Source organism: Chiloscyllium punctatum, chromosome 45 (assembly GCF_047496795.1).
Source record: "Chiloscyllium punctatum isolate Juve2018m chromosome 45, sChiPun1.3, whole genome shotgun sequence".
NCBI classification, from domain to species: domain Eukaryota; kingdom Metazoa; phylum Chordata; class Chondrichthyes; order Orectolobiformes; family Hemiscylliidae; genus Chiloscyllium; species Chiloscyllium punctatum.
This window is the reverse complement of record NC_092783.1, coordinates 47,113,738-47,128,871: the sequence shown is the minus strand read 5'-3', so window position 1 is coordinate 47,128,871 and position 15,134 is coordinate 47,113,738. Positions and strand designations below refer to the sequence as shown.

The window sequence follows — 15,134 nt, the reverse complement described above, 5'->3', positions numbered from 1 at the left end:
CCCCTTGTTAGGAATTTCTGTGTCACAGGTTACTGATCGAAAAGGTACTTTTAAGAGAGATGGTTTTTCAAGCAGTCTGGTACATGCTAGGATTGGCAGTTCTCATCTCAACTGTTCAATTTTCCCCCGGTCTTATATCCCAGAGCATTGGGTTATGTCATTGGCTTTAAAGATTGTCAATATACTCAATTCAAACTTTATTGGAAATTGGTATTTTTATCAGGGTATAATTTAAATTGATTGGCCGAATTTGAATTTGTTTTTGTCTCCAGGCAATGAACTACTCGAATTGTTCAACCCAGTGTTACATGCATTGTTGCCTTATTGAGAACACTTGGTGCTGTGTCTGGTAGTTCTGCTGCTTTTAACGTTCTTAAAGGTAACACAGAAGATGTTTAATTCCTGTTTTAGCACTCCCTCTCCCCAAAATGTTGATTTGACTCATTAAAACCAGTTCTGAATGTGGAGCCAGGGTGAGCAGGCGTATACATCAATAGGAAAATACATTTAAGAGTGCTCAATTGTGTTCGATTGCCACTCCAACCTCTCTTCATTCTCCTAGCCACTGACCCCTCTAACTTCACACTTCTTGAATCCCAGTTTTACAGCTCACCCCAGACTCCATGCTTTTAATGTAGTCCTCAGATCCTGGGACCTCTGGCTCCTAATTGCCTGATTTTTATTCACTTTATAAGCCACTCCATTGCAATAACTTTGGGGTGATGGAGGACCCCTTGATTCGCACCATTCCAATATAAAGTTGTGCTCTAGGTCACATGAAGTGAGAAGTGTGGATTTTTACCCTTTAATATTTATATATATTTTTGCCAGTATTTTTCTCAATGAGGATGCAGCATCTTGTGGAATTCGACTGACAAAGTTGTTTATTCAAATCACGACTGGACTGCATAGCTAAGGACTTTGATCGTCAGTCAGACTGAGAAATTGCCAATGACATGTTCACGAACTGAACTGATTCCCTGCACTGCAGTTCTATCTGTAAACCAGTCCCAAAACAGACCCCTGCAATATACCAGACTGCAGCTCTACTCTCATTTATTAAGACATTGACTAAATCATATAAACTGTCAAAGCAACATTTGGCTATGGTTGTGACTGTTTTGCTAAAAGTAAATTTGGAAAAGAAAATTATTCTGGTCAGTTTTGTGGTAACATGGACAGGCTGTTCATCCCTTTGAGCGTGTTTTACCATTCCAAGAAGCCATGGCTGATTTGTACATTGATTCTCTTTGGTCGCCTGTGAGCCATTCCTTATTGCTTTCATTTGACAAAAATATATTGAGTAAGTCCTGAAACTTCATATTGACCTCACATTTCAGCCTTTTTTCAGTCTGAGTTCCAGATTGTGTTGTGTGAAATAGACGTTTTCTACTAATACTCTTGAATGCCCTCATGCTGATTTTGAATTTCAGTTTTCTCATTCTGAACATCCACACTGAGGGAAGTCAATTCTCTGCATCACTTCTATCGAGCCTCTTGTCTCTTTGTCTCCTTGTTGAATCCCTTTACCATTTGAAATGCCTTGGTCAGAGCAGCCCGTCATTTTCTAAGATCAAGGAAATACAAGCCAAGGTTTAGCAGTGTGCTCCCATTACTTACTGAGCAGCACCATTCTGATGAATCTGTGCTGTACCCACTCACGATCCAGGATAGCATTCTTGTGGTATAGTACTGAAAGCTGATTGCATTCTCCAGTTGGGGTTTGATGAAAGTTGTGTACAGTAGGGCAAACATTGTCTCCATTGTATTCTGAACAGTTGAACTAAGGCCAACATGCCACACAGCTTTCTGATATACATTAGTGGCCTGAACTTGGATGTACAGGGCAGAATTTCAGAGTTTTCAGATAACACAAAAATGGTGTTTTAGTCAAAGAATAAGAAAAGCAATGTAAACCGAAAGGTAGGATTTAAAAAGGATCTAAGAACTGAGAAACCTTGAGCTGTATGTACACAAATCTTTAAAGGTGTCAGGACACGACAAGGAAATAGCTAAAGTCAGATATGGGATCTTTGGCTTTCTTAATAGAGGCATAGAGCACAAAAGATAGGAAATTATGCCAGAACCTGTTTCTCCTCAGCTAGGATATTTGGTTATTTCTGGGCATCACATTCTAGAATGGCTTTCAAGGGCTGTGAAAGGATGCACAGGGTATTGTCGAGAACGGGCCCAGAAAAGAAAGTGTTTAGTTAGGAGAAGAGACGAGAGAAATGTTGGTTTTTCTCCTTAAAGCAGAAAGTTCAAAACCATGTAAGCTTTTAATAGTGCAAATAAGCAGAACCTATTTCTGGTGGCAGAACAGTCAATAACCAGAGGGCACGGATTTAAAATAAGTGGCAAATGTTCCAGAGGCAAGACTGGAGAACTTGTTTTCTTCAGTGAGTTTTTATGAGCTAAAATGCACGATGTGTAAGTGTGCTTAAAACAGATTTTGTCATAATTGTCACAAGGACATGGAAAAATACAGATACTTGAAGGCGAAGAAATAGCAGGTCCACAGGGAAAAACAGTGGAGTTGAACTAATTGGATGATGCCTTCAGAAACTTGAAACAGTTATGACAGGATGCTTGGACATTTTCTGCGTTGTATCATTGTGTGGTCCTGATTGTCTGATTACCTGTACTCTAGCTTCTAAGGATTTATGTACACTGTCATGCAAATCACTTCACTTCGCTACCTAATCTCCCCATATTTAGAAAAAAAATTCCAATTTCTTGGTCTTGGATCCAAAGTGAAGAATTCTGTACTGTACATTGAACTTCATTTTTTAAAAAATAATTTCATGCCATATGAGCATTACTGCCAAGTCTAATATTTATTGCCCTATGCATAATCGCTCAGGAATAAAAGCTACTAAGAGACCACCTTGAACCACTGAACCCTTTGTGGTGCAGGTACGTACACAAGTGTTGTTCAGGAGTTCTGTGATTTTGACCCAGCAACAGTGAAGTAGCAGTGCTATAGTTCCAATTCAGAGTAGTGTCATTTGGAGGGGAATTTGTAGCCGGTGATGATTCCATATAATTGCCGTCCTAGTCCTGGCTGGTAGAGGCCACAGATGCAGTAATACCACTGGGATAGTAACCTCGATCCTTCGACAGATGTTCTGGGGACGTGGGATTGAATTCAACTGTGGGCACTGGTGAAATCTGAATCTGAAAAAAATACCAAATGAAAAGGCAGCCTATTGGCAACCATGGAACCACTATCAAGTGTTGCAAAATTCTATCTACTTCAGTAAAGATTTTTAGGGAAGAAAGTCTATCATCTTTATCTCGTATGGCCGACATATAATTCTAGATACCAGAGAATGTGGTTTGCTCTTAACCGCTCTCTGACAATTGGGGGTGGGCAATAAATGACATTGACTGGGCAGAGAGACCCACATCCCATAAATAATTTTAAAAAGCATTTTATTCTTGACTCGTTTAATTGGTCTGCCATTTACTTACATTGTTATCTGAAATGGGCCCAACATTATCTTTTACCATTTTCTTGACTTAACTCCACTTAAGAGGAGGTGATGGCCCAGTGGTGTTATTGCTGGACTGTTAATCCAGAGAGCCAGGTCATGTTCTGGAGACCCAGGTTTGAATCCTGCCACAGCAGATGGTAGAATTTGAATTCCCCCCAAAAAATCTTGAATTATGATTCTAACAATGACCATCAATTGATTGTTGAAAAAATCCACCTGCTTCACTAATTTTCTTCAGGGAAGGGAATTGCCATCCTTATCTGGTCTAGCCTACATGTGACTCCAGACCCACAGCAATGTGATTGACTCCGACCTGCCCTCTGGGCAATAAATGCTGCTTAGCCAGTGATATCCTCATCCTGTGAATGAATAAAAAAAAATTGTAAAATCTTACAGTGTAATCTTTGAAATTTTTGACAAATTTTTATCATATTCTCTTGTTCTAACTCTTGTTACTGTCTTTATATTCCTTTGCTGCTTTCAATAGCGTTGGTAATACTTTTCATTCGTAAAACTCCTTGCAGTTTTGTAAACCTGTTTGCTCAGATTGATACTTGTCCCTTACCATATTTGTTGACCAAGGTTCTTATCTGCACAAGCCTGAGGCTATAGCATTTATGAGGGATGTTGGTTTTGTATTGTGCCAAGAAATTCTTTGAACATTTTCCTCTCTGAGTTCCTGTAATAATGATGCTACGCCCATGGTATGTGTAAGCAATTTGAATGCTTCTATTACTAGGGTTTTAGTTTTATCTTACTCATCTCTTTCCTAAAATAGATTGTTATTTTTCTTTGAGTATAGCAACTCTTCTGGCAATTAATTCTCAGAAACATTGGATTTTCAATTTAACCTGAATTTTGAGCAGAGTTTAAGAAAATCCCTGAGCGTTTGAAATTTGAAATGAAGACAGAAAATACTGAAATTGCCTGTCCATCAGCTTCCTAAAGAGAACGATGGCTAAATGCATTAAATGTGATATTACTTCAAAATTGGCTCATTCAGACTGAAGGTCTCACCCTAAATGTAGTCTGATTTTCTCTTTCAACTGCTGACTAACCTGCTGTGAATTAACAGTTTTTCATTTCAATGGTGAAGCCAACAGACAAATATAAGCTTATTTAATGGTCACCATGAAGCTTATGTCTGGGTTGATAATCAAAGTATATTATCCTTTCCATCTTTCTTGCAAATGGTGCAGGGAACTGGAAAAGAAGAAGCAGTGGGATTATTCTTGTTTGAAACATGGGATATAGGTGACATGGTCAAGGTCAGTATTTGCTGTCCATCCCTACCTACCTTTGAGAAGGTCATGGTGAGCTGCCTTCTTGAATCATTGCTGTCTATGTGTAGGTACACACACAGTACTGTTAGGAAGGGCCATCCCAGATTTCTAAGCTACGATGTATAGGGAGAAATCAGGAGCAGGCGTAGACCATTTGGCCCCTCGAGCCTGCTCTGTTATTTAGTAAGATCGTGGCTGATCTGATTTTGGCAACATCGAGGGTTATTGCTAAATCTGCATTATTTTTGAGTCATTTGATGTTTGAAAGAGGGCAGAGTGTATCAATTTAAAATGATTCGGAGTGAGACAATGACCATTTTCTGAAAAGTGGTACTGTTCTTGAATCATTTACTGTGGGATCATTCACAGCACTTAATGTGCTGGAGGTTATTTTGCATTATTAGTGTCCTCCTGATTATTATGATGTAATGAGACTGTCTGTCACACTGGTCCCACTAGAACACTTTACACCTTTGGATTTCAGTGGTGGCACAAATCCATTCCATGTTTCAGGGAACCACTGAATGTGTTTATGGGTGGCACGGTGGTTCAGTGGTTAGCACTGCTGCCCCACAATGCCAGGGACCCTTGTATTCATTCCAGCCTTGTCTGTTGGAGTTTGCACATTCTCCCCGTGTCTGCATGGAGTTTCCTCTGGGTGCTGTGGTTTCCTGCTACAATACAAAGATGTGCAGGTAAAGTGAATTAGCCATGCTAAATTGCCCATTGTGTCCAGGGATTATGCATTAGTCAGGGGTAAATGTAGACTAATAGGTTAGGGGAATGGGTCTAGGTGGGTTGCTCTTTGGAGGGTTGATGTGGACTTGTTGGGCCTAATGGCCTGTTTCCGCACTGGAGTGATTCAGTGATTTGTGCCTGATATTTCTGTATTTTTATATCCATACATCTCACTTGAAGAGTCCATTGTACTTCAGATAGTTACTGACGTCAACTGACCTTGACTAATGATCTTTATGCATTGAATAAATGTGAAAGTGGGATGCTATGATCATGTGGTACCTTAATACATTATACTGTTCTGCAGAATGATATGGTGCAGGCTTATGTCCTGAAAATGCATACAGTAGAGGAAGAGAAATGTAGGAGAAGTATAGAAATTTAATTTGCTGTTATTCACCCACAAATAATAGTGTGAACTTGAGGGAGAATCAACTCTTTGTCATTTGCAAATGGTGCAGGGAACTGAAACAGAGGAAGCAGTGGATTACTCATGTTTGAATCATGGGGTGTGGGTGACGCAGGCAAGGCCAACATTTGCTGCCCACCCTACCTACCTTTGAGAAAGTGGTTGTGAGCTGCCTCCTTGAACCATTGCAATCTATGTGACGTAAGTACTTGCATAGTGCTGTTAGGAAAGAAGATCCAAGATATTGAAGCAGTCATGATGATAGGGACAAATTAGGAGCAGGAGTAGATCATTTGGCCCCTCAAGTCTGCTCTATCATTCAATAAGATCATGGCTGATCTGATGTTTGGTATTAAGTCCAAATTCCCATCTACCTTTCTTAAGCTCTGACTCCCTTACTTAGCCTTAACATGACCTTGTCTCTGGTCCTCAACTCTGTTAATAGAAGATCCCTAATTTTTAAACCATGGTCCAGAGTTACCTATCTGTCCCACAAAGGAATATATTCTTTCAGCACTTGCCCTTATCAAGTCCTTTCAGGATCTTATGTTTCAATATGATTGTCATTTTTCTTCTTAACTCCAGTGGACTCAGCCTGTCTTCTTGAGTTGTCTTCAGTTGTCTTCTTGAGATAGCCCCACTACTTCTATGCCAGGAATCAGTTGAGTGAACCTATTCTGAACTACTTCCAATGAATTTATATATTTTCTTAAATAGGAGACCATAACAGTATCTCATACTTCAGGTGTGATCTCACCAATGCCCTACAGTAAAATATCTGTACTTTTATATTCCATTGCTTTTGCAACAAATAACAACATTTTACTTGTACTAGACTACTATATTTTATTCATGTACAAGGTCATTCACTGTCCTCGTTTCGTCAGAGTTCTGCAATCTGTCTTCATTTTCATTCTCCCTGTCAAAGTAAAATAGTTCACATATTCCTACGTCATATTCCATCTGCCATTTTTGCCCACTTATTTAACCCATCTGTGTTCCTTTGTAAACTCCTTCAAATCCATCAATTTGCATTATCACTTGCATTAGTATGCAGATTTAGCAAACATACATTCAGTTCCTTTGTCCAGATTATAAATACTTGAGACCGTGTCCCTGACCCCTGTGACACCCCCACTCGTCAGATCCACCCAACCCAATTATGCCTACAGTCCATTCCCTATTAACTAACCTTCCTCTATCCATGTATTATGATACCCTGTATACCCTAAGCGTTTGGTTTGCACAATATGTTTTGATGTGGCAACTTGTGTCTTTTGGAAATCTAAGTATGGCACATCACAGGCTTACCATTATCCAAACTGCTTGTTACTTCTTCAAAAGATTGATACTTTAGTCAAACATGGCTTCATTTGTGGACTCTGTCCAATTATATTGAGATTTTCTAGGTGTCCCATTATATCTGCCTTGGTAAAAGATCCCAGCATTTTAACGATGATATATGTTAAGTTAATTGGCCTGTAGTGTACTACTAGCAGAAACTGAGGACTACAGATGTAGGAGATCAGAGTCAAAAAGTGATGTGCTTGAAAAGCAGAGCTGGTCAGACAGCATCTGAGGAGCAGGAGAGTCAACGTTTCGAGCATAAGCTCTTCACCGGTTGACTTTTCCAACAGCACACTTTTTGACTCTGTAGTTTACTACTTTCTGACTCCACCTTTTCACAAATCGGGGAGTCACATTTTAGGTTTTCCAGTCTTAAGGGACCTTTCCAGAATCTAAGGAACTGGAAAATTATAAACAATGCAACTGTTATTTCAGCAGCCACTCCTTCCAACAGAGCAGTGGGACTTGTCAGCCTTTAGTTCTAATAATGCTCTCAGTACCCTTTCTTGGACAGCGATAGAGTTCAAAGTCAGCATGGTATGTGACTTGGAGGAGAGCTTGCATAAGGTGTTGCTCCAATGCTCTTATTGCCCTAGACCATGCAAGCCAGGAATCAACAACTATTTGTACCTGAAGAGTCTTTTAAGGGAAGCCACGAGTTATAAACTTCAGTGTTTCCATCCCAAATAATTGGCCACTTTTTTTTATCCATTCATGAGATATGGGCATCACTAGCTAGACCATCATTTATTGCCTAACTCGAATTGCTCAGGAGCCAGTCAAAAATCAACCACATTGCTGTGTGTCTGGAGTCATATTTAGGCCAGACCAGGTAAAGATGGCAAATACTGGATTAGTGGTGCTGGAAGAGCACAGCAGTTCAGGCAGCATCCAACGAGCAGCGAAATCGACGTTTCGGGCAAAAGCCCTTCATCAGGGCTTTTGCCCGAAACGTCGATTTCACTGCTCGTTGGATGCTGCCTGAACTGCTGTGCTCTTCCAGCACCACTAATCCAGTATTTGGTTTTCAGCATCTGCAGTCATTGTTTTTACCTTGTTGATTTTAACCCTACTGCGAATCCTCTTGCAAGGATGCCTGCCTTGAAGAAGTTTTCCTCCTCTCACCACAAAGATGGCAAATGTCTGTCCCTAAATGACATTAATAAACTGGATGGGTTTTGTTTAAATTAACGTGGTCACCATTAAGCTAGCTCCTTTGTCTAAAATTTCATGAAATGTAAATTTCACCAGCTGCCATTCAAACCATTATCCCCAGAATGTTAGCTTGAAGTTCTGGATTATTAGTGCAGGACATTACCACTACACCCTGACTTTCCCTGATATCTAAATGTCCTAGTATCTTTGGAAGAATGCACGTTTGCAAATGAAATGCAAAACATGTATGTGACTTTTGTAGCAATAGAAAATAAAATTTAACATGGAATAGACCTAACTTTGAATAATCACATTTATTTTACTTTTTGGTTATAGCTTTCAGGAAAGTCATCTGTGAAATAGACTTTAACTGATCATTTTAAATTGGTTGTGAGTGTATCTTCTGCGAGAATGGGATGGTTGAGTGCTGCCTGTCATCCCTTCAGCCCTTCCTGAGTCCAGCATTCATTCAGTACATATCTCCTGTAATTCTATTTCCTAGCACATGGCCCATAGCTTTGTATGCTGCGGCATTTCAAATGTTGATTCAAATACTTGTTCCGTGTGGTGATGATTCTGACCTCTACCACCCTTGCAGGCACTGAGTTCCAGAGTGCCCTCTGAATGAACAAAAATTGCCCTTAAATTCATTCTAACCTTGCCTTAAGTCTATGCCCCTTGGTAATTGACTCTCTCTATTAAGGGAAAATTTTGTTCCTAATGATTCTATCTATGTCCCTCATAAACGTATAGGCATCAGTCAGGACCCCTCTCAGCAAGTCATTGGAATTTCCCGCCTGTGTACCTGGCATTGCACCAACGCTGAAACCCATACATGTTGCTCAGTCTGGGCTAGAGCAGCATCCATTTGGTGGAAGATATGACTTGCACCACTATTGGATAGTAGGAGCGTAAAACGGCTCACAACAATGTATGGGTGAAACCAAAAGAGAAAATGCTGGAAAATCTCAGCAGGTCTGGCAGCATCTGGAAGGAGAGAAAAGAGCTGACATTTCGAATCTAACTGACCCTTTGTCAAAGCTTTGACAAAGGGTCGATTAGACTTGAAACGTCAGCTCTTTTCTCTCCTTAAAGATGCTGCCAGACCTGCTGAGATTTTCCAGCATTTTCTCTTTTGGTTTCAGATTCCAGCATCCGCAGTAATTTGCTTTTATCCAATGTATGTGTGAATTTGTTCTATGCAAACTGAGGAAATATGTTCAAGCCTCATGCCGTTTTTAATTTGCATGGGAGCTTTAGGAGCAACCATTTTCCTCCTGTAGTATTTTGTGAAATTTGACATGCTTGTGTTTGTTCTGATGAGTGCAGACAAAAGACATAGTAACATGCTTCTCTCTTCACCAGTACTCAAGTTCTCTACTGCCAAGTGGCTGTTATTGGATAAATTTGCAATAACAGTCTAGCATTAATAATAGTAATCACGAGACTGGATATTAAAATTCATCTGGGAAAGAAAGTCTGCTGCCCTCACTCATTCTGGCTGCATACCCATGACAATGTGGTTGACTCTTAACTCTCCTCTGAAAGGTCTGAACATTAATTCACTATGAGCAATGGGCCATAGGTTCATGCCTTTCTGGCACAGCCTACGAATTAATTAATAAAACATGTTGCCCTTTAAATGTCAGGAGGAGATGTTGGACATGACTGTTAGTGCAGGGAAAAGGAAACTGCTTTACAGAAGCATTGTTCAGTGAGCTGCTGCTGAAGAATTCTGGCTGGCGGTTAAGTTCAGGAGCCTTTTTACTTCCTCAACAAATAAGGTCATTGATGTCAACTTCCTCAGCAGTGGTAAGGTTGTTTGCAGTAGTGACTCTGCTCTGTGTGTCATCAACAGAAACACATCAAATGGTATGGTCTTGGTGGGTGGCCTATATTGCACGCGCACGCACGCACACACGCACCCACACAAACACCCTCATTTGTTGAGCAAGGACAAAGAGTTGGAGGACCATTGTGTAACGATTGTAGCAATGGTCAGAAAGCCAGGAGAAGGCCCACAAGATGCAATTCTAATGATCAACCAGTGGTCACATTTGAATAAAGTGGAAGATCTTGTGATTTTTTTAAAGCATTGGGTTGTCTGAAGGAATTTGTGAGGAAACTAGATGGAAAGCCTACAACCCGTGTGAGCCAAAAACTGCTCTCCTGCTCCTTCTTCCCAGTGAACAGTGTTCACTGTGTAAACATGTGAGCCACTGGAGACTGACTAATATCTCCTCTAACAGCTTCAAAGGAGCTCAAGGCAAACATGAGAGCTGCAGTGACCTTGACTGGAGCAGAGTATTCAGTGTTGCCTGTGGCATGTGGGTTGTGCATCTAGATGCAGATGTCAAGAAAATGCAATGACAGTAGCCCAAGAGAATTACACCCACCTTATGCACTGCTATTCTGAGAATTGCAGTTATGATGTCTGGTTACTACATAGCCCAGTGGGAATGCTTCATTTCTCCTGTAGCTGACTGTTACCTGCTACTTCCTCTGCTCGTTGTCTCATGGTATCCTGCCAGAGTTGAATTTCCAGAGGGATCTGTCCACAAAGAATGCATTATTGAAAGCCACTTTGTAAGGATAAATAAAACAAAATCGCCAAAAGTGGCAAAATATTTGCTCAATTAACTAAGACAAACAATTATATAATGGCTATATCAGAGAAGGAGGACCCTTCAGTTTGTCATGCCATGCTAGCTCTCTGCCTGAGCAACTCAGTCAGACCCACTTCTCAGAGCCTTGCACTTGTTTTCCCTCTGGATTTAATTATCAAATGCCCCTTTGAAAAACACAACGACCCATGTCACACTCTCAGGCCATGCATTGCAGGCCCAAACAACCCACTGCATAAAAACATTTCTCAAACTGCCTTTTGGTTCTTACATTGTAAATCACTGTCCTGTGGTTCTCAACGCTTTTCCTCGTGGGAACACTTTCTCCCTATCCACGTTGTCCAGACTCTTCGTGAAAGTGATGATCCTTTTACAAAAAACAGATTCCGTCTGAATTATAATAGAGCTTGCAGGTGGATGATGGACTTTTGGTATCAGAGTGGACAGAGTTGAAAACAATTCTGGAGTCCTGGCAATCTAAAATTAATCTTAATTTGCTCATATTAATGAGTCTTGTGCCTGTTTCTGTTTGAACTTCCAGTGGTAAGTCAGCAATTAATCTTTTTGCCTGCAATTTTGGTTGAACCTGCTACTCCATTTTAGCTGAATATAGCAAAACGAAAATTGGCCTCTAAATTCATTGGCAGAAACAGAGAAATCATTTGCAGTTACTAATTTGCAAAATATATCTTTCTGCATTTTTGCTTCAGCTGGTGTACTGCATTCAGAGATTTGCAAATTGCCTATTTCATCTGCAGTATTCAAGCCTTTCCTCATCAGCCAGTTGCATATTTTTCAGATCTATTTCTATTTAAATTCTTTGTAGGGCAGAGGAAGATTTCGAACCTTAGTAGAGAGCAGGGTTTTTTTTTGTTTTGGCCGGTATTCTGTTTTTTTCATTCCTCTTCTGCCATTTTTTTTGCTTGTTCCAGGGCCTCACCATCACTGGATTGAAAACTGAGATAAACAAAGTGACTGAAAAGTAGGCTAATAAACTGATCCCAAATCTTTCCGCTGATGAAATTCTCATATGGACAAGAGTAGCTCAAAGTGATGATCTGTTTCTGTGAGTGGAACATGTCAACCGTATTTTAATTTGACAATCAAATTCCGCTGCTGGTTTATTGATAGAAAATTCTTCCCCAGTGATAAGTCAGTATTTTCTTCAGTTGGAATGTGGCATATCTTTACAATTGTTAGCCTCGAAAGACTAAGACTGAAGTCTAAATAAAGTTTTGGGAATCAAGGAATGTAGGGTTAGGGCAGGAAAGTAGACATCACCTAGAGATTCATCCATGATCTTATTGAATGGTGGAGCAGGCATGAGGGGTCGACCCCCACCGTTACTTCTTATGTTAGCCACTGCCTCTTAAGTCCTCCAACAGAGGATACAGTCGCAGAATGAAAAGACTAAAAGTGTCTACCGGGTGCTATGCTCACATAAGATTCTGCACCCCAACACTGCAAGATTACTGCACAAACAATTTTAGTTTCCTCCCCACTCCCTGTACAATGGCACTAATGAAATAGCTGAAAGTGTGTTGCTGGAAAAGTGCAGCAGGTCAGGCAGCATCCAAGGAGCAGGAGAATCGACGTTTCGGGCATAAGCCCTTCTTCAGGTTATGCCCGAAACGTCGATTCTCCTGCTCCTTGGATGCTGCCTGACCTGCTGCGCTTTTCCTGCAACACATTTTCAGCTCTGATCTCCAGCATCTGCAGTCCTCACTTTCTCCACTAATGAAATAGACAATTCTCAGTGAGTAATAACCTGATTTGATTCCTGACGTTAGCTGAACCCAGCAGGATCCTTTGTAGACTGAAAATGCCTTCATTGAGTTAAGGGCGTGACAATTTGAAACAGGAGATATCATTGAATCAAAAAGTATAACAGCCTAGAAGAACCTCTTCAGCTCACCATGGTAATTAATCACCTATCTACTCTAATTCCATTTTCTGGCACTTAGGTTTGTAGCCTTGTATGTACAGTGTTTCAAGTGCTCATCTAAACTATTGCTTCGATGCCTTGAGTGTTCCCACCTCTGAGACTCTTTCAAATTTCAGATCCAGTAACCCTTCTGCAGAACCCTTCTTGTTTTCGTTTGAGACTTCCAGCATCTTCACTTCTTTGGTTTGCAAGTTCCAGATATCCACCACATTTTGGTGAAATATTTCCTCTTAAATTCCTTCTAAACCACCTGCCCTTTACATTAAATCTCTGCTCCTAGTAAATGAGCCCTTTACTAAAGAGGAAAAGCTTTTTCCAGTCAACCCTATCTATGCCATTCATAATTTTGTAGACATCAGTCAGGATCCCCTTCAGCCTTCTCTGCAATCCTAGTCAATATAGTGTCTTTTCAAAACTGAATCACTCCAGCCCAGGCAACATCCTGGTGAACCTCCTCTCTGCCCACACTAGAGCAATGACTTCCTTCCTATAGTGTACTGACCAGAACTGCACACAGTACTCCAGCCGAGGCCTAACTAATGGCCTCTACTAATAAAGGTAAGTATCCCTTAAGACTTCTTAACCATGCAATCCATTTGTCCTGTTGCCTTCAAGAATCTGTGTAAATGCACACTAAGGTCCCACTGATTCTCAGTATTATCTAGGGTCATGCCATTTATCATGTACTCCCTTAGCTTGGTAGGCCTCTCAAAATCCATCACTGCACACTGTTCAGGATTAAACTCCATCTGTCATTGCCCTGTCCATCTGACTAGCCTGCCTATATCTTCCTGTAGTTTAAAGCTTTCCTCTTCACTATTTACCATGCCACAAATTTTAGTGTCATCTGCAAACTTACTGATAAATCAGTATGCAAATCAGTAACTTGCATTACAAATAGCAAGAGCCCCTGCACTGAGCCCTGCAGTATGCCACTGAACACAGGCTTCCAGTCACAAAAACAACCTTCAGCCACACAGTTAATTTGGATCCAGTTTGTCTGGATGACAGGCTATTTTTATAAAAATTATAAACTATCAGATCGACCCAATTTATATTTCCATTTTCTTAAACAGAAATGAAAATCTGGAGTGATGACTAGCACAAAACATTGGACTAGGAGTACACCATTCAGTCCCTTGTGTTTGTTCTGCTGTTCAATTAGATTGTGTTTGATCTCAATCTTAATTCCATCTGCTTGCCTTTGTAGTAGAAACCAAAATAAACTTACCTCATATCTTGGTTTTAGTTGACCTAGCCTCAACATTTTGGAAAGGACCATTTGTGGGTGAAGAAATGCCTCCTGATATCGCCCCTTAACAGCATCACTGAAATTTTATCATTATTTCTCCTTGTTCTGGATTTCCCATCAGAGAAAATAGTTTTTCTTTCTCTGCAATGATAAACCCTTTAGTTATCTTCAGCACCTCAGTCTTTCATACAAAAGGGATACTTGCTTCATCCGTTAGAATCATTTAATCTTTCTAGTGAATCTGTACCCACTCCATTAGCCAAAAGCTAGTGCTTCCAAATAAACCTGTTGGAGTATATTCTGGTGTTGTGTGATTTTTAACTACCAAGACCAATACTATGTATAAGTTGATCTTTAAAGCCTTGAGAAATCCTTCCATAAATTGAGGTGAAGTTAAGTTCCAGAATGTACAATGCAAATCACCAGAGCTTGTGGCCATTTTGAAATGGGAAAATAAATGGAACAGTGGTAACTTAAATTGTATCAGTATGACACATGTTACTGAAGGCATTGATTCTACAAGGATTAAATTAAGCGCAATCAAAATTTCTAAAAATGCATCAAATTCATTGCCTTTGGCATCCAATGCAAAGAGTTTATCAAACTCATTCTGAGTTACATTTCAATTCAATACAATTATTGTGGCTCTGTTCTATGTGTGTGACTGGGGGTGATACCTGTGATATCGGGGCACAGGAGAAAAGAGCTGTGAGACTAGGGAGAGGGAATAGTAGATTATAGTCCAAAGTTAGAAATTCTCCCTGAATGTCAGATAAAGTTCCCATTTCTAACCATCGTCCAGTGAATCTTTCTGGAATGTGCATGGCTTTGAGATTTGAAGAGGTCTCAGCTGTGAAGCTGTCCATAGTTGAATTAGCTGAATG

General features: G+C 40.3%; 1 protein-coding gene across 1 annotated transcript in view; it reads left to right on the top strand.

The window, feature by feature from the left end:
• LOC140467364 (TBC1 domain family member 30-like) overlaps positions 1-15,134 on the top strand; it is an 82,203-nt gene that overhangs the window by 33,527 nt on the left and 33,542 nt on the right. The window lies entirely within an intron of this gene.